General features: G+C 37.8%; 1 pseudogene; it reads right to left on the bottom strand.

Moving 5' to 3' along the window:
- Window positions 1–10587: 10587 nt before the first annotated feature.
- Window positions 10588–10687, bottom strand: LOC113307115 (annotated as a pseudogene).
- Window positions 10688–21654: the final 10967 nt, after the last annotated feature.

Genomic DNA, 21654 nt, shown 5'->3' with positions numbered 1-21654 from the left:
TAAGGCCACGCAGATTTCGGACTGTCAATGGTTGCACCCTTTGACAGTCCAGTCGTTTAGTAATCATTCAGCTTGCGAGAGTCGGACCTTGCCAAATTCTAGCATTTCTTCGGTAATAGCATTTGCAGCTGGGTCTCCCATAGTTGAAGTTACTCTCTCCACATTCTCCTTGGCTTCAGCTTTACACGTACCCGTGTCTGGGCCTGGAAAATGTTTTTCGATCTTCTAACCTTTAGTTGCAGTCATTCTATTTATGGGATAACAAAATCCCACTTGGTCACCCCATTTCTGTTCTATATCCTTCTGTCCAAGTGTTTTGACGTGTCGTTCAAAAAGACTCTTATCCCTTCCTTTGTCAGAAATAGCAACAGAGACCGGCACATTCCCCAAAACAGGAGATGTCCCTACAGGGAATATTGCCACCCGAATCCATTTTACACCGGGTCAAATCATGTGGGTCGTGATGAACCAGGTTGCTCGCGACTCGACCAATGTGCTCAGTGAAACCATCGATGCTGAAATTAATCCTATTTTCCCTGTAAGTGGATTTCCCTTGACATCTCTAGCCTGATGAAAACTTTGGTGCTGATTTCCTCCGATTTGGTGGAGTTTCATTTCCATTTTCAAAGCTCGCAGGCCATCCACAGTTTTTTAATGAAGAATTATCAAAAAATTTGTCTTCTCTTCCAGTTCTTCTTCCAAAGTTTCTTCTCTATATGGACTACCATTTTCCTTTGTTCGAAGATTAACAATGAGCTGCGTACCCTTAATCCACTTTACCTGGATCGGGTTAGAGACCCAACAGCGTGATCTCTTGAAGGACAATGGATTTATGTGAAACCCATTATAGATAAACCGATAGATAGAGGGATTAATTTGAAGATAACAAGGGAAACGACTGTGAGATGGTATTTCTAAGAGTATATATTGTCTGGATGTAGGTGTTGTTGCTTTGGTTTTTGTGGAGATTGCCTTGATTGATTTTGGCATAGTAGAGTTAATATTGAGAGATCTAAATAAAACAGTAGATGGAGTGTGATTGAGTTGCGACTCAGAAGCAGATCTAGTTGCTAACAGAAAGGAATAGATTGTGCACAGTCTGATAAATCACAACTAGAAAGATGAACTATTCTAAGAGAAACAGGCTCGATATTTAAGAAACTTGTGAATACTTACAGGAAGGCAATTCAGAGGAGATTCCAGGAACTCAACCTAGTTTCCAACTTCTGGAAGAATCGGTTATTCAATTACTTGACTAAATCCAATCTAGAAACTTAAGAGGTATGAAGAATGCAAGCTTCTGAATCCATCAACTATAAAGCTATCCCAGTTCAACCATCATCGAATTGAAAACCCATCTTGAATTAGGTTCAAATTAGTTGTCTTGTTAATGTGCAAAATCAGACTGAGAAGAAGAAGAAGAAAGAGTGCTGTGAATGGTGGATCGGTTACAAACTCTCAACAGACCGAGTTGCAGAGCAAAACTCGGAAGAGAGAGAAAAAAGTTTTTTTGACTAATGAGATTTGAACACGTGCATTGTATACTTGCGGTTGATCAAAGTCATTTTACGACTCATCATCGGTCATTACAAGCTTTTATTTATCTTCAACTAAACAACTAGCCCTATTCGGCGTTTGAGATCTATAATTTGTTTTAGAGATCACATCAAGATACGTTGTTTTATGAGTTTTTCGTACAAGGAACATAAACACAAAAAATCACCCATATATCACACTAAAATCCCTAATGGCTAGCTCTTTCAAGTTTGTGGAAAAAAACACCATTAGCTGTTCTATTACTGTGTACTTCATGCAAGAAAAAAAAATCGTTTACAAAACCCTGTACTAATTACTTAAGAAAATAAAAACAACGCGCTTAAAACACACGCAAGTAAGGTCAATAAGCATAACCGACAATGGATATTATAGCTAGGCGCAACTTCGAAAAGCTGGATTTAACACGTGTAGCCTCATTCCGGAGGTAGTGTAAAATCTACGTAAATTTCATTTTATCTTCGGAACATTAATTTTCTGCACCCACAATCTTCACATTCCCAAAGGTACATAAGCAATAACGTCATCTGCATATGAAGCATAAGCTTCACCGCTTACGGCTTATAGACCTGTTGAGCAATAATATCGTCCGAATACAAAACGTAGTTTGTAGGTCCACCAAATCCAAAAGGGATCACACCATCAACATTTCCTCAATATCGCCTTATCACCGTATAATTTCAACACCCTCTCAAATACCATCGAAGACGGTCCCTCAAAAGTCCAACATTCATTATTTTCGCCAAGCAAGTCGCAAAAAATCACACCATGTAATATAAAATATAAATACCCATAGAAAAAAGTCACGAACTAATCAAGAAACCGGGGAGATACTACATCGAAACGAAGATCCAATACTGAAACCTAACAAGAGAGAAAAATGGTCCAACGAAAAATTAATTATGTTTAGAAAATTCTCGAACAAACAATTAGGAGAAGAAGAAACATGGTGGCAAAGCAGCAACCTGGAATCAAACTTGATACCATCTTTAAAGAAAGTTTGGTATTGCTATGAGTTTTTGAAAAACAATTTTATGTTATGTTGTTCTTTGTTGTGTTATATTCCCTTGTCCCTAAATATACAGCCTATTAATTTTTAAATTTTGTCCCACTAAGGTTGGTTCCCAAGGGAGGTGGCAAACCCACACATATGCAATTCCAGGTGGCATGAAAAACTAGCCGTGCCATGATGGCAATATCGTTAACAGATGAAGTCTGTATCGAACGATGGAGATTAAACCGCTGGCGTTCACGTTTTGATCGCTAGCGGTCGAGTATATACCGCTTGCGAACTATAAAAAACCGTTCGGTGGAGATTTCATCGCTTAGGAAATAATGGTATAACGTCTATCTCCCCCCATCCCACCTTATATATTCACCTATTTAAACTTAAATTAATCACACCTCGTTTTTTCATCAATTAACTATCACCTTATTCCTTTCTACGTTAATCCTCGTTTTACTTATTTTTAGTTTCATAATTAATGGATTCTTCTGATGAAGAGGTGTACTCATATGAATTGACTTGAATCACAACAGAGAATATTCATTCAGGAGATGAAACAAATGGATGACGAGTCATATGAAGATAAAGAACTGATCAACATTGTGCTACAACTTTATTCATCCAAACATATACCTAGAGATCCAGAGCCAAGAGAAGTATTCACAAGAAGATGTACATATCGACGAAGGGAATAATTCCACGAGAAGCTGATGTTAGATTATTTTCTTCCTGATTGTGTGTTCTCTGATGCATATTTCTAACATCGATTCCGCATTCCCCGGCATTAGGTGTTAAAGATTATTGGTAAACTCTATCAGGTAGAACCTCAATTTAATAATCAGTATGATGCACTGAATATTAGAGGTCATAATCCTGAACAAAGGGTTACTTCAGCCTTAAGGGTTTTAGGTTATGGAAAACCTCAGGATTCTAACGATGAGTATCTTCGTATGGGAAAAACAATTGCATACAAGTATCTTGCATTTTTTTGCGAAGAAATGATTAATCATTTTGGTCCAACTTATTTACGAAAACCAACACATGCATATGTTGGAAAAATATTAAAGCAAAATCAGGAAAGGGGATTTCTTGGAATGCTGGGTAGTCTTGACTGCATGCATTGGGTATGGACCAGTTGCCCTACCTATTGGGCTGGTCAATATAAGGGTGTAGATGGTGTATTTTCAACAAAGGTCAAAATCGTAAATTCATGATACTGCATGTTTCTGACAAGGCTTTCAGGCATGTGACGATTCATATTTTACGAGACATGATGAATATGTTTCTCGAAAGGCCTCCACTAGTTGAGCGTTCGATGCCTCACATTTCATCATGACCTCTATGTAGAATAACGTAATTGAGCGGTTCTCCGTAAGATTGAGAGCAACAACGCCTTCAGGACGTCGGTGACTCGTTCTTCCCTGACTACATAGAGAGACCTACCTCTACATAGAAGAACGATTGGGCGGTTCTCCGTAAGATTGAGAGAAATAACGCCTTCAGGACGTCGGTGACACTCACTATTCCCTGACTATGTAGATAGACCGTGTATAGATCTAGGCGGTTCTCCGTAAGATTGAGAGGAATAATGCCTTCAGGACTTCGGCAACACTCGCTATTTCCTGACTATGCACCTTTCAGAACGGATATGACGCTTTAACTGGCTAATATCCCTTTTGTAATAGATTTAATTCTATTGTGACATTCATCACTGAATTCCTAGAAGATAATCTATTTTATCTCATTACTCCGATTTCATGATCGAATCCACGGCTGATCTCATGGAATGGAAATAGATAATATCATTACTCCAATTTCATGATCGAATCCACAGCTGATCTCATGGAATGGTAATAGATAATCTCATTACTCCGATTCTATGGTCGAATCCACGATCCCACGGAATCGTAATACTCGTTTTATTATTCCGAATTCATCGTCGAATCCACGGTTGATCCTATGGATTGATAATAAAAAACTACTCACTTTTATTACTCAGTTTCATGAATCATCCTCTAATGAATTTCATAAATTAGTAATAAATACTCGACAATCGGGCATCTGGACTATTACTGAGTAAGCTCCATAAAATGGTGAAGTGTACTCAACAATGATGCACGAACGAGCACCCAAATGCACGAACGAGCATTCGAAAATATGGACAAACTAGGAATCCTGCACAAAATAGGAGAGACAAAATAATAATATTAAAATAATAAAAGAGGCGCTCATGAGCCGGGCCCACCGGATGGCCGGCCGTGGCCGGTCCCATGCCTCTTCTATTATTTTTCCTTATTTTGTTATTTTCATGAACTCATGAAAACTCCTTCATTCTAGCAACTTTCCTTGTTTGAGCAAAACTCACGGTTTCTCTATATTTTCATGGTTTCATGAGAAATAATAATATAAAATAGGGAAAGGTGTCGCGGGATTGGGCGACCTAGCCGGCCGGCCATGCCGTGGCCGTGGCCGGTCCCACACCTTGCAATCCCTTATCTCTCATAATTATTATTTCCCTAATCTCATGAAACTCCTCCGTTTCAACAAAACTCATGGTTTCTCCTTAGTTTCACGGATTCATGAAAAATAATAATATAAAACAGGGAAAGGTGTCGTGGGACCGGGCTACCTGGTCGGCCGGCCATGCCCTAGCCGTGATCGATCCCACATCTTACAATCCCTAGTCTTTCATAATTATTATTTTCCTCATCTCATGAAACTCCTCAGTTTGAGCAAAAATCATGGTTTCTTCATGTTTTCTCAAATATTGCTCAAACCATGAAAAGCCAAAAGTCAACATGGTCACACGACCGACTAGGCTACTCACGAAAATATATTAAAATATTATTATTTTAATATTCACGAAATATTGATCAAACGAGCATACTTGCTCATTCGAGCAAAAAAATCAAATTTCAGTCAAGATCAAACTCTTCTGAAAATCCACAATATTGCTCAAACGCACACCAGATAATACCGAAACTCTCAGGATTGAGACACGGACATTATGGTGACATGGTCATGATCCCTTGACCGACCAAGGGTGTCCCTAAGGCTTGCAAAGAGCCGGTCCCACACATGTTCACAATTTTGACCTAATTTGCTCAATTACTCATATTGGGTCCTAAACTCTTTCCAACCGACTTGGAATTTGCTCAAACGACCATCATTGGTCCCGTGACCACCAGGGGACGGTCCCATGACCTCCTGGTCGGTCCCTCACTCCTCCATAAATTAGGTTTTATCACCTAATGCTCAATCGAGCACTATTTCGATAAATGATGAAACCGGAATTTAATTATCATTCTTTCACAAACTTTCCAACTAAGGACCCTGGTGCATGCTCACTCGAGAACTCGGGCGCCACATGGACGTTCATCATCCCATGTGGTCGGTCCTTCAATCACTCATGAACTATTTTCAGCGATTCATCAATTGACGAACAATTGATTAAAAATTAGGGTTTCGAATAAACGCTCCACAAATCATCATTCTGAGCAAGATTCAAACATTAATGAATTTATGTTGATTCATCAATTAACATCTGCATTAATTATATAATATTTGGTAGTCTACCAATATTTTGATTAATATTTTATTGGGTCACGTTACCAATAAATAAATCCGTCGATCAATACTCAGTAATTTGTCGAATCGAGCAATACTTGCTCGGATACTGAGTCAACAATTGACTAATAAAATACACGTCTGTCATGCAGGGTCCACGATTCGTGAGACATCAATCACGTCACATGGGGGGATATCAATTAGGGTTTTAGTATGGAAGCCTACGACACGTGGATTCATCCACGATGAGAAATGTGAGTAAGTCGTGCAACGGTTGAAGGAGTTAGCAAAGTAGTGGGTGGACGGTTAACCAAGTCTCCGCACGACCTGGAACTGGTTTTACCTCGATCTTCCACTTTCCCACTCTTTCACTCAAGAAACCGTCACACTTACAGGGATCAGGGTGTTCATCATTCTTGCAATATAAATAAGTCCAAAATCGAGGACAACAGACATCATTATCAACATTCGTCTACTCAAACTCGATTAAAACTTATTAACAGAACTCAACTTTAGCAGTTCATCAATTTGCAGAAACCTTCAACACATCCACAATCCTTGATCATCATTGATTCCACACAATTCGCAGCTTTCCTCCTACAGATCAACCCATCTCCCTCTTTGTGACCGAATTGACTCTGGAAAGACCACTGACTTGGTTTAGGCTGGAGTCCTACAGATTGATCTCTCGAATCTAAGCACTCCCTTTGCAGTGCATCTGTGTGAGGTTCAGCAGTTTGCTCAGTTGAGGAGTCTTGTCCGCACGCTCGATTCTTCACTTTCCTAAAAAAAACAACAAATCGTTTTCCCCAGTCACAAAGGGTCACTATGTAACACCAATTCTTATCCTTGAAATTGTTGCTTCTTATGATTGTTGGATATGGCATGCTTTTTTTGGTCTTCCGGGGTCTCAAAATGACATAAAAAATTTGCACAAATCGCCTTTGTTTGAATATTTAAAGTATAAAATTAGACTTAAAGTAAATTTCACTATCAACGGTCATCGTTACACTCATGGGTATTATCTTGCAGATGAAATGTATCCAAAATGGTAAACTTTAATTCAATGTTACTGTCATCCCCCTGCCGGTAAATTGGGTCGTTCATACACGTATTTTAATAGTAGACAGATGGAATTGAGGAAGGATGTGGAACGGGCGTTTGTAATTCTGAAGCGGGAGTTCATCATCATTTGTGAGCCTTTTCGTGGTCTACGTGCTCGTGAAATGCATAAAACTATGCTCCCTTGCATAATTATTGATAGACACATTTTTGTGTCCGATTTGTCTCGATTCTATATATTGTTAGGGCTCATTTTTGTACTTATTATGGTGTTTTATTTATTTGTAGGTATTTTTGGCTAATAAACATTTTTGGAAAAAAATTGGCTCGAAAAGTTGTCGGAAAGCACCCGGAGGACATTTGCTATTCGGACTCTCACTTTGGATAAGGGGTAAACTAATTACTAAGGGGCATCCCATTTCCAGGAAGTTGCTAATCGCACCCCTACTCTGGATAAGGGGCAACCATCTTCAACATTCAAAAAAAGGATTTTGGAGGGAAAAAAGTGTAGTTAAAGAGCAGTTTGGCAATCGTGATTTGGAGGAGTTTGAGGTCGACTAAACCTCTGATTTTCATAGTATAGACTCCTTATGGGTCTAGGAATCTGATATGGGTGTTTAAATCGATTAGATTGGGCTCAATCGACGGATTTTTCTCACAATAAGAAAATATGGAAAGTCACGTGTGTGACCTGTTTTAGGGAATTTTAGAGAGATTAAAACGCTGTAAACCTTCCAAAGATTTGTATCTATATAAGGAAGAGTTTAGAATAAAAAAGAAATCTCAGAAACGCGTAGAAATCCTAAAACAAGAAATTGTCGCAACTTGGCCGTGAAGAGAATGAAAGAGATTTTGGAAGATTTGGTAGAGATTTAATCGGTATTTTTGATATAAATAGATGTCTTGGGTCATATAGAAGAGGTTTCGAGAGTTTGGGAACCTAAGGAGAGCCAGAGAAGAAGAAATCAGAGCTTTACCAAACTCTGTTTCTACTGCTGCTGTTGTTGAAGAAGAAGAACAGCTGAAGAACATTGACCCTCGGTAGACAGTCGCAGAAAAGTGTCACTGTTTAACAGCTGAAGAATATTAAGCTGTTCAGGGCAGTCTTATTTCCGGCAGTCTTAAATCAGCGACAAAGCAACAATTTTTCTGTAACAGTTCCATTGTAACAGCTATTTTGAACACCAACACACTGTTGCAAACAGTCTGTGTTATTAATTTTCACTCTTTTAATCATCTTTTGAGCAACAAACACATATTTTGAGATCATGATTAATATGAGGAGCTAAACCACATTGCTGAGGCGATAGAGGAAGCTATTTTTCCAAAAAAAGTGGTATATTTTATTTTATCTTTTTATTTGCAATAATTATATGATTATTTGCCTTGAACTATTATTGAATATGATTTTTATTTGAGTGACTGTGATCTATTTTGATGGAGTATGCTTAGTTTTAATACTTTTGATGCTTCATACTTGGTATTTACAATTATTACTTTTGAAATCTACTTGTTGCAATATTTTAGAATCAAATTAAACAAGAAAATTGCATAAATATAAGTATTGGTTTAATCACTTTGAACTTGGAAAATAGTGGAATCTTAGCCTCAGTGTTTCTTTTAGTATTGATATCATCTTTGATTGAGTTTGCTATAATTTTTAGTGAGTTTTCTATTTTAATATTAGGATTTAAGTCTAATTAATATCCTTCACAAGTCTGAGAATCGAACCACTTTTACCACTATCTAGAAATCACATCAATTTTTGGCGCCGCCGACGCGGACTTGTTTTTAGGGTTTTAGATTTTCTTTTATTTTTTTTGTTTTTATTATTTTTGTATTTTTTTATGTTTTTGGGTATTTATCTTGTGTCTACAGGTTCTGGATCATAAAGAAAATTGAGCCAAGGAGTTTGGTGATTTCATAAAGACTTGGAGCTAAAGATTAAAGCAAAAAGAACAGAAAAGAAGAAATTTTTATTTTTATTTTTATTTTTTTTAGACAATTTTAGTTTAGGGTTTGTTTATTTTATTTAAAAAAAAATTGTATTAGGGTTTATTATTTTTGTAATTTTTCTTTATTATTTTTGGACTTTTGGACTTTGGGACATTATTTTTTTTTATTACCCTACGGAAGGGTACTTTAAATATAAACTGTTTGCAGAGAAGGAGGACAATTACGATATTGTCTCTGCACCTTGGGTTCGTACACTAGACATCGGAGTCAGTGGCCCGAGTCGCCTACAACCGATTCATCCCCCGTCCGGAACGGGAGGTAAGATTCTAAACACTCGCGAATCCCCTGTTAGCGAGTTACTGGACTCCTTCGTATGCATATATGTTGAGGACTGAATACAAACATTTATTTTTCTAGTAAAGGTCAAGGCCTGGCCATACAAGATAAGAGTTCGGATTTCATCACCGTTCTCTTCTTGCCCGCTTTAGGAACACGTAACCTACGCGAACCTAAGCCTAAAATTTTGACTAGAACGAGACCAATAGGGTAACGAGCTTAACAGGAAAGTCATTCGAAAAATATTGGTTACTCTTTTAAGCATACTTCGAAGTTCTTGACGGTTTCTGTAAGTTGAATGCGTGACTGCGCCGCCTTGTAATACCGATGAGGCATTGGGTATCAAAGCTCCATCGAGCTTCCCTCGCCTCTATTCAACGTACGTTAACTCGGATTGATTCCAGAGGGGTTTGCTTAAAGTGTAACGAATTCCCGTTCGAAGGATTAGAAGCTGGCCTAGAAACAATCAAAGTGGAGCCATCATGCTTTTTGTTTTCTAGAAATCAATAGGTTTGATTTGGTTGAGTCGTCCTTGATCTGTGTTTGCTTACCCTTCCAATTTAGAAAATTCTATTGTATGCCTGAACGTAAAAGAGACGCACTAGGTAGATTTGTTAAAGAGAAACCTGGTAGTTCGAAGCATCTCGATTACCTTAATCTAGAAAGTCCGGCTTTTGAAGAGTCTCGTTTTGAACGTTCTTTGACTGAAGAGAGAATTCTTGTTGCTCCGATAGCGCCAGAAATGGCAACTTTGAAAGCTTTGTTGAATCCAACTAGGACTACCCGTCCTTCATGTATTAAGTTAGCTGAAACGGAGGCACCCTATGAACTGAAACCTGGGACCTTACAGATGCTCCCAATATTTTTAGGGAAAGAAAATGAAAACCCTTATTACCATGTTAGGGATTTTGAGGAAATTTGTAGTGCTCTAAGAATTAGAGGCTTAGATGATGATGCTTTGAAACTTAGGTTATTCCCACTTTTCCTGAAAGATAAGGCCAAGTCGTGGATGTATAGTTTGGACTCCGAGTCAATTGAGACATATGAACAACTTACATCTGCCTTTTTCAATAAGTTTTTCCCTAGGCACAAAACATCGTCTATTAGGACGCAAATATGCACATTTTCACAACAAGAAGGAGAATCTTTATATAGGTATTTGGAAAGGTTCAATGATTTATTATCCCAGTGTCCTCATCATGGTTTAGAAAAGGTTAGGCTAGTTCAGATCCTTTATGAGGGTTTAGATTATTCCACAACGACCATGGTTGAGTCTCTATGCACTGGTGGATTTGAAAACCAAACTGTTGATGCGGCGATGGAATTTTTTAATGAAATCGCCGAAAAAACCCAGCAATGGGAAAATAGTAGGGCACCCCAGAAAACAATTCTTTTAAGTAGAGGAAACGTTAATAGGGTAGAAGGAGGCTATGAATCAGATGCCAAAATTGCTGCTATAGCAAAAAGGTTAGAAGCCTTAGAAGTGGGCCAGACTAGTGGTAGAGTGGAGCCTTTTTGGAAAGGCCAGAATATTGAAGAGCAGGCCAATGCTCTTTATAATAACACTAGATTTGATAACCGTCAAAAGATTGACCCATATTCAGAAACCTATAATCCTGGTTGGAGAAACCATCCGAACCTTTCGTGGTCTAAGGGCCAAAGTCAAGGTCAGTTTAGTAATTCTAATGCTCCCCCAGGTTTTGGCTATACTAAGAATCCTTCAGGACTAGCTCAGTTTCAGAATCAGTCAGATAAGAAAATCCTAAGTTTAGAGGAATCTCTCGCCTTGTTAACTCAGCAAACTGCAAAATTCCAGTTATCCGTAGAACAGAGTCTACAAGCTAGTAACAGGATAGGACAAGAAAATAGTCAGGCTATTTCCGAGTTAAAAACCCAGGTTGGTCTGATAAGTGATTCTTTGAGAGAAAAAGGTAAGTTTCCTAGTCAAACACAACCCAACCCTAGAGGAGTTCATGAATTAGGTGCAAAACCATCGAATCAATTGAATGTTGTTAGAACCCTTAGAAGTGGTAGAGTTGTAGACAATAAGGTAACCATGCCCGATAGTGAACATACTGTAGTTCACCCCTCAGGATCTCACCTCTCAGGACCAGTAGCTGAAGAGACTGATAAAGTTTCTATGATGTGAATTCGGTTCCTGAAAGGTCTGATTTTAGGCCTAGAGCCCCATTTCCTCAGCTATTAGTACCAACAAAGAAGGAATCGAACTTTAATGACATAGTGGAGGTTTTTAAGCAAGTTACCATAAACCTTCCCTTATTAGATGCAATTAGGCAAATTCCTGCTTATGCCAAGTTCCTTAAGGATATGTGTACGCGAAAGCGAAAACTTAGCGTCCATAAGAAAGCCTTTTTAGCTAGTCACGTAAGTTCAATCATTCAGAACACCACAACTCCAAAGTACAAAGACCCAGGTTCTCCTACCATTGCTTGCACAATAGGTAACTTCCGGGTAGAAAAAGCTTTACTTGACTTAGGAGCCAGTGTGAACTTACTGCCATTCCATGTATACTTACAGCTAGGACTTGGTGAAATGAAACCTACTCAGATGACACTGCAGTTAGCTGATAGGTCTGTTAAAATCCCTCGAGGTGTTATCGAGGATGTTCTTATTGAGGTCGACAAGTTTATTTATCCAGTGGATTTCGTGGTCCTAGATACCCAACCTGTCCCTGACCCAGAGAACCAGATACCTGTGATTTTAGGTCGCCCATTTTTAGCTACGTCTAATGCGATCATTAACTGTCGAAATGGTGTGATGAGTTTATCTTTTGGTAATATGACTATGGAGATGAACATTTTTAATGTCAGTAAGCAACCTCATGAGCTAGATGACACATGTGTTGAGGAGGTGAACATGATAGAAGCCTTAGTTCAGGAGTCATTACCAAACATCTTGTCTGAAGACCCATTAGAAAGTTGTCTATCCCATTTTGGTTTAGATTTTGACGACGATAGCACTATTGAACAGGTGAATGCTCTATTAGATTCTACCCCTGTGTTAGACACTGATAGATGGAAAGCTAGGTTCGAACCGTTACCAGTTTCTGAGACTACCCTAATTCCTTCTTTAGAAGAGCCCCCAAAGTTGGACCTTAAACCACTACCCGATACTCTAAAGTATGTGTTTTTAGGCCCATCTGAGACTTTACCTGTGATTGTAGCTTCCAATTTGGATAGTGATCAGGAAAGTAGGCTAGTAAATGTACTTCAAGACAATAAGGAAGCTTTAGGGTGGACTATAGCAGACATTAAGGGTATAAGTCCTACTGTGTGTATGCATCAGATTCATTTAGAGGAAGACTCCAAACCTTCTAGGGAGATGCAACGTCGACTGAACCCTAACATGAAAGAGGTAGTTCGAAAAGAGGTGCTTAAGTTGTTAGATGCGGGTATTATTTACCCAATTTCAGACAGTAAGTGGGTCAGCCCTGTTCAGGTTGTCCCCAAGAAATCAGGTATCACTGTAGTCCAGAATGATAATAATGAATTAATCCCAACCCGAGTGACCACGGGATGGCGTGTGTGTATTGACTATAGGAAATTGAACAAGGTCACAAGGAAGGATCACTTTCCCCTTCCTTTTATCGACCAAATGCTAGAGCGATTAGCTGGACATAGTCACTATTGCTTCTTAGATGGCTACTCCGGTTATAATCAGATCGTTATTGCCCCAGAAGACCAAGAGAAAACCACTTTTACCTGTCCCTTTGGTACCTTTGCGTATAGACGCATGCCTTTCGGGCTATGTAATGCCCCTGCAACTTTTCAGCGTTGTATGATGAGCATATTTTCTGATATGGTAGAACGGTTCTTAGAGGTCTTTATGGATGATTTTTCAGTGTTTGGTTCATCTTTCGATGAGTGCTTGCATCATTTGACATTAGTGTTGACTAGGTGTAAGGAAAAAAATTTAGTGCTTAATTGGGAAAAATGCCATTTCATGGTTAAATCAGGAATTGTATTAGGGCACATCGTCTCTTCAAAGGGTATAGAGGTAGACAAAGCCAAAGTTGACCTTATTAAGACTTTACAGGTCCCAAAAACCGTAAAAGATATTAGGTCATTCCTAGGGCATGCAGGTTTTTACCGTCGATTCATTAAGGATTTTAGCTTGATTTCTAGACCTCTTTGCAATTTGCTTGCAAAAGATGTTAAGTTTGTCTTTGATGATGCTTGTTTAGAGGCTTTTGAGAAGCTTAAAACTTTACTCACTACTGCCCCGATAGTCCAGGCACCTAACTGGAACCTACCCTTTGAGATTATGTGTGATTCTTCAGATTATGCTATAGGCGTCGTTTTAGGACAACGAGAAAACAAATTACTTCATGTGATTTATTATGCTAGCAAAACTCTGAATGATGCCCAAATGAACTACACAACTACCGAGAAGGAACTTTTAGCCATCGTGTTTGCCTTGGATAAGTTTAGGTCCTACCTATTAGGTTCTAAGATCATAATCTATACAGATCATGCTGCTTTGAAATACCTTTTATCTAAGAAGGATACCAAACCTAGATTGATTAGATGGATCCTATTGTTACAGGAATTTTCCCCAGACATTAGAGACAAAAAGGGTGCAGAAAATGTAGTAGCAGATCACTTGTCTAGGCTAGTTGTTAGTTCCCCTAGTGATTCCCTTCCTATAAGGGATAGCTTTCCTGATGAACAATTGTTCTCTGTTTCCCAATCACCTTGGTATGCAAATATAGTGAATTATCTTGTTACTGGTCGAACCCCTCAACATTGGGGTAAGCAAGATCGTTCTAGGTTTTTAGCCGAGGTTAAGCATTTCTTTTGGGACGATCCTTATCTGTTTAAGTATTGTCCGGACCAGATTATTAGGAGATGTGTATCTGAGAGTGACCAGTCTAGTATTATCTCCTTTTGTCATGAACATGCATGGGGGTCATTTTAGTGCTAAGAAGACTGCTGCTAAGATTTTGCAGTGTGGATTTTACTGGCCTTCGTTGTTTAAAGATTCCCATAGTCATTGTGTTTCTTGTGAGCGTTGCCAGAAGTTAGGAACCATTTCCCGTAGAAATATGATGCCTTTGAACCCTATTTTAGTGATTGAGGTCTTTGATGTGTGGGGCATTGATTTTATGGGTCCATTTCCTATTTCGTTTGGTTATCTTTACATACTTGTCGCTGTAGACTATGTGTCTAAGTGGGTTGAGGCGGTTCCGTGTAGAACGAATGACCACAGGGTCGTAGTCCAGTTTTTGAAAGAGAATATACTTACACGTTTTGGTACGCCGCGAGCTATAATTAGTGATGGAGGTTCACACTTTTGTAATAGACCTTTTCTCTTTTAATGAAACAATACGGTATTACCCATAAAGTAGCAACCCCATATCACCCTCAGACTAGTGGTCAGGTAGAGGTTTCCAATAGGGAAATTAAACGTATTCTAGAGAAAACAGTTAATCCAAATAGGAAAGACTGGTCGTCGAGGCTTACTGATGCCTTATGGGCTTACCGTACTGTTTAAGACACCCATTGGAATGTCACCTTATCGTTTAGTGTTTGGCAAGGCATGTCACCTGCCTGTTGAGTTAGAGCATCGAGCCTATTGGGCTATTAAGAACTTAAACTTTTCACTTGACAAGGCAGGAGCTCAAAGAAAGCTCCAGCTCAATGAGTTGGACGAGATTCGTAGAGATGCATACGATAGTGCTAAGGAGTATAAGAACAAAATGAAACTTGTGCATGATAGGAATATTTTACGAAAGTCATTTTCTCCAGGTCAAAAAGTTCTTCTGTATGACACTCGTTTGCATCTATTCCCCGGGAAGTTGCGCTCTCGGTGGACCGGTCCTTTTGTGGTCCGTACTTTTTTCCTCATGGCGCTGTTGAGATTGAGACACCAGATGGTAGTAGTTCTTCGAAGGTTAACGGTCAGCGATTGAAGCCCTTTTTAGAGCCTTTTCCTACAGGTGATGTTGAGGAGGTCCCTCTGGAGGACCCTGTTTACCTTGATTGACCATCGAGGCGATTTTGTATGTTGTATAATATTTTTGTAGGTTTTTGGTTACACTTCACCCAGGTACTATCTTTCCGACTTCTCTCTTTACTATTTCCTCATGTTACTTATATTTTTGGTACTGTTCTTTGATTAGAAACATTGAGGACAATGTTAGATTTAAGTTTGGGGGTGGGGTAGAACTTTTTGTTACCTTTTCGTTGCAAAAATAAACTCCAGAGCCTAGAAATTTATCCCTATTAAGGATGGCACTAACCAATCTAAGTGGATGGAAGCATTTTGGTTGTAGGAGTTGAGGAACCAATCTGACTAGATGGCAACATCTAAAGAGTCTATTCATAAAAGCACAGAGCTCAGGTGTTAGAAATAACATGATAGTTTCACCATATCTCGTTGAGTCCTTTTCACTTCTGTTTTTATTTTGTTTTGTTTTTAAACTATGTTTCTCTAAGTGATTAGGTGGGGCTCACGATTCAAGTTGTTACCAATGCTAGGGTGAATTAGAGTGATTGAGATACAAAAAAAAAAAGACCAGACCATGACCAACTGGAATAAATTCAATAAAGTCGACCACTGGAACCCTTGTATATGCCAGTTGTGTTGACCTAGAGTTAGGATTATCAATCACTGGTTCCCTTGTATATGCCAGTGTGTTGATATTAGTCAGACTAGTATCTCAGTCCATTAGGATAGGTTCATTTTGGCGGAGGCCTTCAGACAGATATGAGAAACACCGTTCACCTAGTAAACATCAAAACCATCTATGTTTTTCTATATCCATCTTCTTGATCTATCCATGTGATTAGTTTTGACTCCGGATATTGATGTCCATAGTGCGACTATCTGAGTAGAGCTCTGTCACTTCATATGAATTTTAGTATGCTTGAGTGCAAACTCGTGTACAACAATTGGAATTTCGCATCAGGGTACTTCCTCCTGTAGTCAATAAGTATGCCAACCAAGGAGATTCTTTAGTGCCTTCCAAGGTTCTGTGTAGATAGCTAGGGTCTGGAGTAGGTTTTGTGGGTATATCTGGTAAGCCCTCCGGAGACAACACTCCGCCACTAGGGACACCTAGGGGTTTAAAGGCTTATTGCATACGCTAAATGCAATCGACGATGCCTGCGACAGTGAGTTAGGATTTTATTTCTATTTTATTTTTGCTCGAGGACTAGCAAATAATAGGTTTGGGGGTATTTGATAGACACATTTTTGTGTCCGATTTGTCTCGATTCTATATATTGTTAGGGCTCATTTTTGTACTTATTATGGTGTTTTATTTATCTGTAGGTACTTTTGGCTAATAAACATTTTTGGAAAAAAAATTGGCTCGAAAAGTTGTCGGAAAGCACCCGGAGGACATTTGTTATTCGGACTCTCACTTTAGATAAGGGGTAACCTAATTACTAAGGGGCATCCCATTTCCAGTAAGTTGTTAATCTCACCCCTACTCTGGATAAGGGGCAACCATCTTCAACATTAAAAAAAAAAGGATTTTGGAGGGAAAAAAGTGTAGTTAAAGAGCAGTTTTGGCAATCGTGATTTGGAGGAGTTTGAGGTCGACTAAACCTCTGATTTTCATAGGATAGACTCGTTATGGGTCCAAGAATCTGATATGGGTGTTTAAATCGATTAGATTGGGCTCAATCGACGGATTTTTCTCACAATAAGAAAATATGGAAAGTCACGTGTGTGACCTGTTTTAGGGAATTTTAGAGAGATTAAAACGCTGTAAACCTTCCCAAAGATTTGTATCTATATCAGGAAGAGTTTAGAATAAAAAGGAAAGCTCGGAAACGCGTAGAAATCATAAAACAAGAAATTGTCGTAACTTGGTCGTGAAGAGAAGGAAAGAGATTTTGGAAGATTTGGGAGAGATTTAATCGGTATTTTTGATATAAATAGATGTCTTGGGTCATATAGAAGATGTTTCGAGAGTTTGGGAACCTAAGGAGAGCCAGAGAAGAAGAAATCAGATCTTTACCAAACTCTGTTTTTGTTGTTGCTGTTGTTGAAGAAGAAGACAGCTGAAGAACATTGACCCCCGGTGGACAGTCGCAGAAAAGTGTCACTGTTTAACAGCTGAAGAACAATAAGCTGTTCGGGGCAGTCTTATTTCAGGGCAGTCTTAAATCAGCGACAAAGCAACAGTTTTTCTGTAACAGTTCCATTGTAACAGCTGTTTTGCAACTTCAGTACACTGTTGCAAACAGTCTGTGTTATTAATTTTCACTCTTTTAATCATCTTTTGAGCAAAAAACACATATTTTGAGATCATGATTAATATGAGGAGCTAAACCACATTGCTGAGGCGATAGAGGAAGCTATTTTTCCAACAAAAAAGTGGTATATTCTATTTTATCTTTTTATTTGCAATAATTATATGATTATTTGCCTTGAATTATTATTGAATATGATTTTTATTTGAGTGATTGTGATCTATTTTGATGGAGTATGCTTAGTTTTAATACTTTTGATGCTTCATACTTGGTATTTACAATTATTACTTTTGAAAATCTACTTGTTGCAATGTTTTAGAATCAAATTAAACAAGAAAATTGCATAAATATAAGTATTGGTTTAATCACTTTGAACTTGGAAAATAGTGGAATCTTAGCCTCAGTGTTTCTTTTAGTATTGATATCATCTTTGATTGAGTTTTCTATAATTTTTAGTGAGTTTTCTATTTTAATATTATGATTTAAGTCTAATTAATATCCTTCACAAGTCTGAGAGTCGAACCACTTTTACCACTATCTACAAATCACATCAATTATGCATAACATGGTAATTCAGGAAACGCGTCGTACTAAATATTTTACTAACCAAGAAGATGAAGATTTAAGGCCTGGGGTTCAACCAGAAAGACGATTACCTGCAAGGAACTACGCGCAAATGACTAGTCACATTGAGAACATAGCTCTGTATGACAGGTTAAGAGATGATCTAAAAGAGAATATGTAGGTTGACTTTGGAAGAAAGTGAGCGCGAATGGATTAATGTTAGACCAATTTATTTTTTAAATTTTTGTAAGTTTATTTGTTTAGTTTTGAAATTGTTCGAATCGTTTTAAGTTTCAAATTTTTGGTTAATACCCAAATTGTTTGAATCGTCTAAGGTTGTAGTTTACGTTTTTCACTTGACCGAGCGACTTAGAAGGCACCAAGCGGCCTAAGATGCATCGAGGGGACTAGAATTTATCAAAAAAAAAACTCGATATATAATCTACCAATTCATCCATTTCAAAATCACACATTCACTCAATATTTTCTTTACTTTCTTGGTAATTTACGGGTGCTCCTAGCTTTACTGAAGATGAAGATTTATCTCTTTTTATAAATTATGTAATATACTACCCAAAGAGAGGTGAAGAACGATGGATGAATGGTTTACCTAGTATGATTTATTGGGGTAAAATTCATGAAACCTTCTGCACAGAGATAAGTAATCCACATAACCGATATCGGGTTGTTTTGTCGATTCATCACTATCAAAAAAGATCTTGTGGATTTTATAGCTATGAGACAGATTGTCAATCGATATCGTCTTAGTGGTGACACCAACATTGGATTGGGAGTGCGAACTCGAGATGAATGGCGAAGATGGAGCGTATTCCCAAATTCTTAAGGAGTTTCTCATAACTCGTATGGGATGTTAGTTTTATTAGGTTGTTGGTTAATTTTGATGAGATGTTGTCAAGTTTAAGTTTTAATGAGATGTTGTTTAATTTTAGTTTTATGTGTTTTTCATGCAAACCATTTATATAATTCAAATCCAAGTAATGCAAGCTACTAAACCTTCATTCATCTTAAACAAACTATTACATTTTAATTAAAATTAAAGCTGATACATTAATTAATGAAGTAGTTCTACTTCATCATGTTCTGAATCATCATCATCTCCATTTTGACTTCCAAATTGTTTTCTCTTGTTACGTTTTTCTTCCAACTCTTCTGCTAACATGTCAAATTCCATCCCATATACCATTTTTTGTCGGTCAGTCATAACCGAGGTGTTTGCACCAAGAATATTATTCTTGTTGTAGTCTGGAACAAACTTGTCCTGAGTTTTACAATGTTTTTCATCACCCTGGTCATGAATTTCCGGTCAACTGCTCTATGTTTTTCAACGGTCTTGTGATGATCCATAAAAGTTAACAACGGCCTCTGTTTTTCAACGGTCTTCAGTTGCTTCTCCTTCTTGTGCAGCTTTTCTCGCTGCTCTTGCATTGTTTTTTCCTAACTGTTTTCTTTTAATCGCATCATTGAGATTCAAATTGGAGTTTTGGTTTTTTGTGGTGTCTGGTGAAGAAAATGGATTATCTAAAGGGGGTTGAGATTATTGATATGGTTGTGAACTTGGTCTTGAAGAAGAAGAAGAAGAAGAAGGGTATGGTGACCTTTCATGTACACGCTGCATATGTGCTAACACTTCTGTATTATATTTAGGCAACACTTTCAAAATATGATAGCAACTTTCATTAGAAATTGTTTTCCCATGCTAGCGGTGCCAATCATTTCGACACTTTCGTTCCACATCAACATCAACAAGACCGCTCGCTCGAGCACGAATAGCTTGCATTATAGCAGCAACATATAAGGCAACCCGGTCGTTAGTTGTAACGAAGCGACCCGACAATCCATTTTCATCACGATCGTTGATGTTCATTGTTTCTTCACAAAGTTTATAAAATATGTTATCCCACAACTTGTTACTTTGTTATTGAGAGCATTGACACTATCTAGTGAAAAAAAATACATAGTTTCTGTTAATGCTTTCATCTTCGGATATGATAAATTTTGCACTCTTAATTTTGTTACGCATGTTAAATTAGGAATTGTAGGGAAAATGGGAGTTAGGTTATGAAATTTGTGTTAGGTTATCGCAAATGTAAGAAGTGGGAAGAGTAGAGAAGGTGTGAGTTGATGAAGTTGGAATTGAGTATTTATAGGGGGTGGATTTATAGTCGTTGGATCAGATATACTGAACGGTGTAGTCTGCACCGGGTGCTCGAGATTTTACCGATAACGATTTATACCATTACACCGAGCGGTGGATCTCACCCGGCTAAGTGGAAAATTTGCCACTTAGCCAGGTCTGTTTGCCACTTTGCCATGCCCATAGTGGGTGCAAAAGTGGAAAAATCATGGCTTTGCCATGCCCATAGAAACGACCTAATAGATGACCTATATCATTAAACAAGGGGATATTTCTAAATCTATCATTTTAATTGATTATCGTTAGTATAAGAAATGTGTATAGCTTGATAACCATGTTCATTATGTAAGAGTTTTAAAATTTTTTTCAATAGTAAAGTTTCGAATATCAAAATCTTACCAGGTATTATTCATAAGGTATGATTCACATAAAATACTCTTATCTCCTCCTTACCTTAAAATTTGTGCAAACTTGAACCAATCATCTATTTGGCGACGGAAGGACTATAAAAGTACTATTATTATTAGTATTAGTGTTATTGTTGTTATTTTATGCAATTTTCAAAATTAATGAGAATAATAGTTTTATTATTATTGTAATATTGTCAAAGAAATGGTTATTTTTGCAACAAGATTAAAACATAAAATTAATTAATTAATTGAAATTATTGATTCCACAATTTCCGCTTTCAATGTTTTGACAAGCTAGTTTATATATATAGTTTTTAAAAGTCGGCTCAAAATAGAAGTGCTTTTAGAGCATCTCCAACAATAGGTTGAAATGTAGAGGTCATTGTTAGACCTTTATTTGTGAAAATTTTCATAATTGAGTCCAAATAAGGTCCTTTGTTTTAAAACTCATTTCCGGTAGTTAAGGTTATAACCTATATTTTAGATTAAATAAACATAATAATATATTTTTGTAATATAATACCAGGGAAGTAGGGACAAAGCGTGGATCCTATTTTCGAAGATTCGCTCTGCTATAAATGAAATATCATCAACAACATGAACATCCTTGCGAGCTATCCCTTTACACTGTGGATGCAAATGTAAAGTGTAAAGAATATGCGTATACAATCTAATATCGTTAGCATGTACATTGTTCTAGCCTAAAACTCTATTCCATTAGGATCAGTGGCGGAGCACATTTATATTTTCTAACTTGGAATATATGGCCTCTTAAAGAAATTTTAACTAAAACTAATACCGTTAAGGTGCAGCCGAAGG

Source organism: Papaver somniferum, chromosome 8 (assembly GCF_003573695.1).
Source record: "Papaver somniferum cultivar HN1 chromosome 8, ASM357369v1, whole genome shotgun sequence".
Taxonomy (NCBI): Eukaryota; Viridiplantae; Streptophyta; class Magnoliopsida; order Ranunculales; family Papaveraceae; genus Papaver; species Papaver somniferum.
The sequence above is the reverse complement of the archived record's forward strand: the minus strand, read 5'-3'. Positions and strand labels throughout refer to the sequence as shown.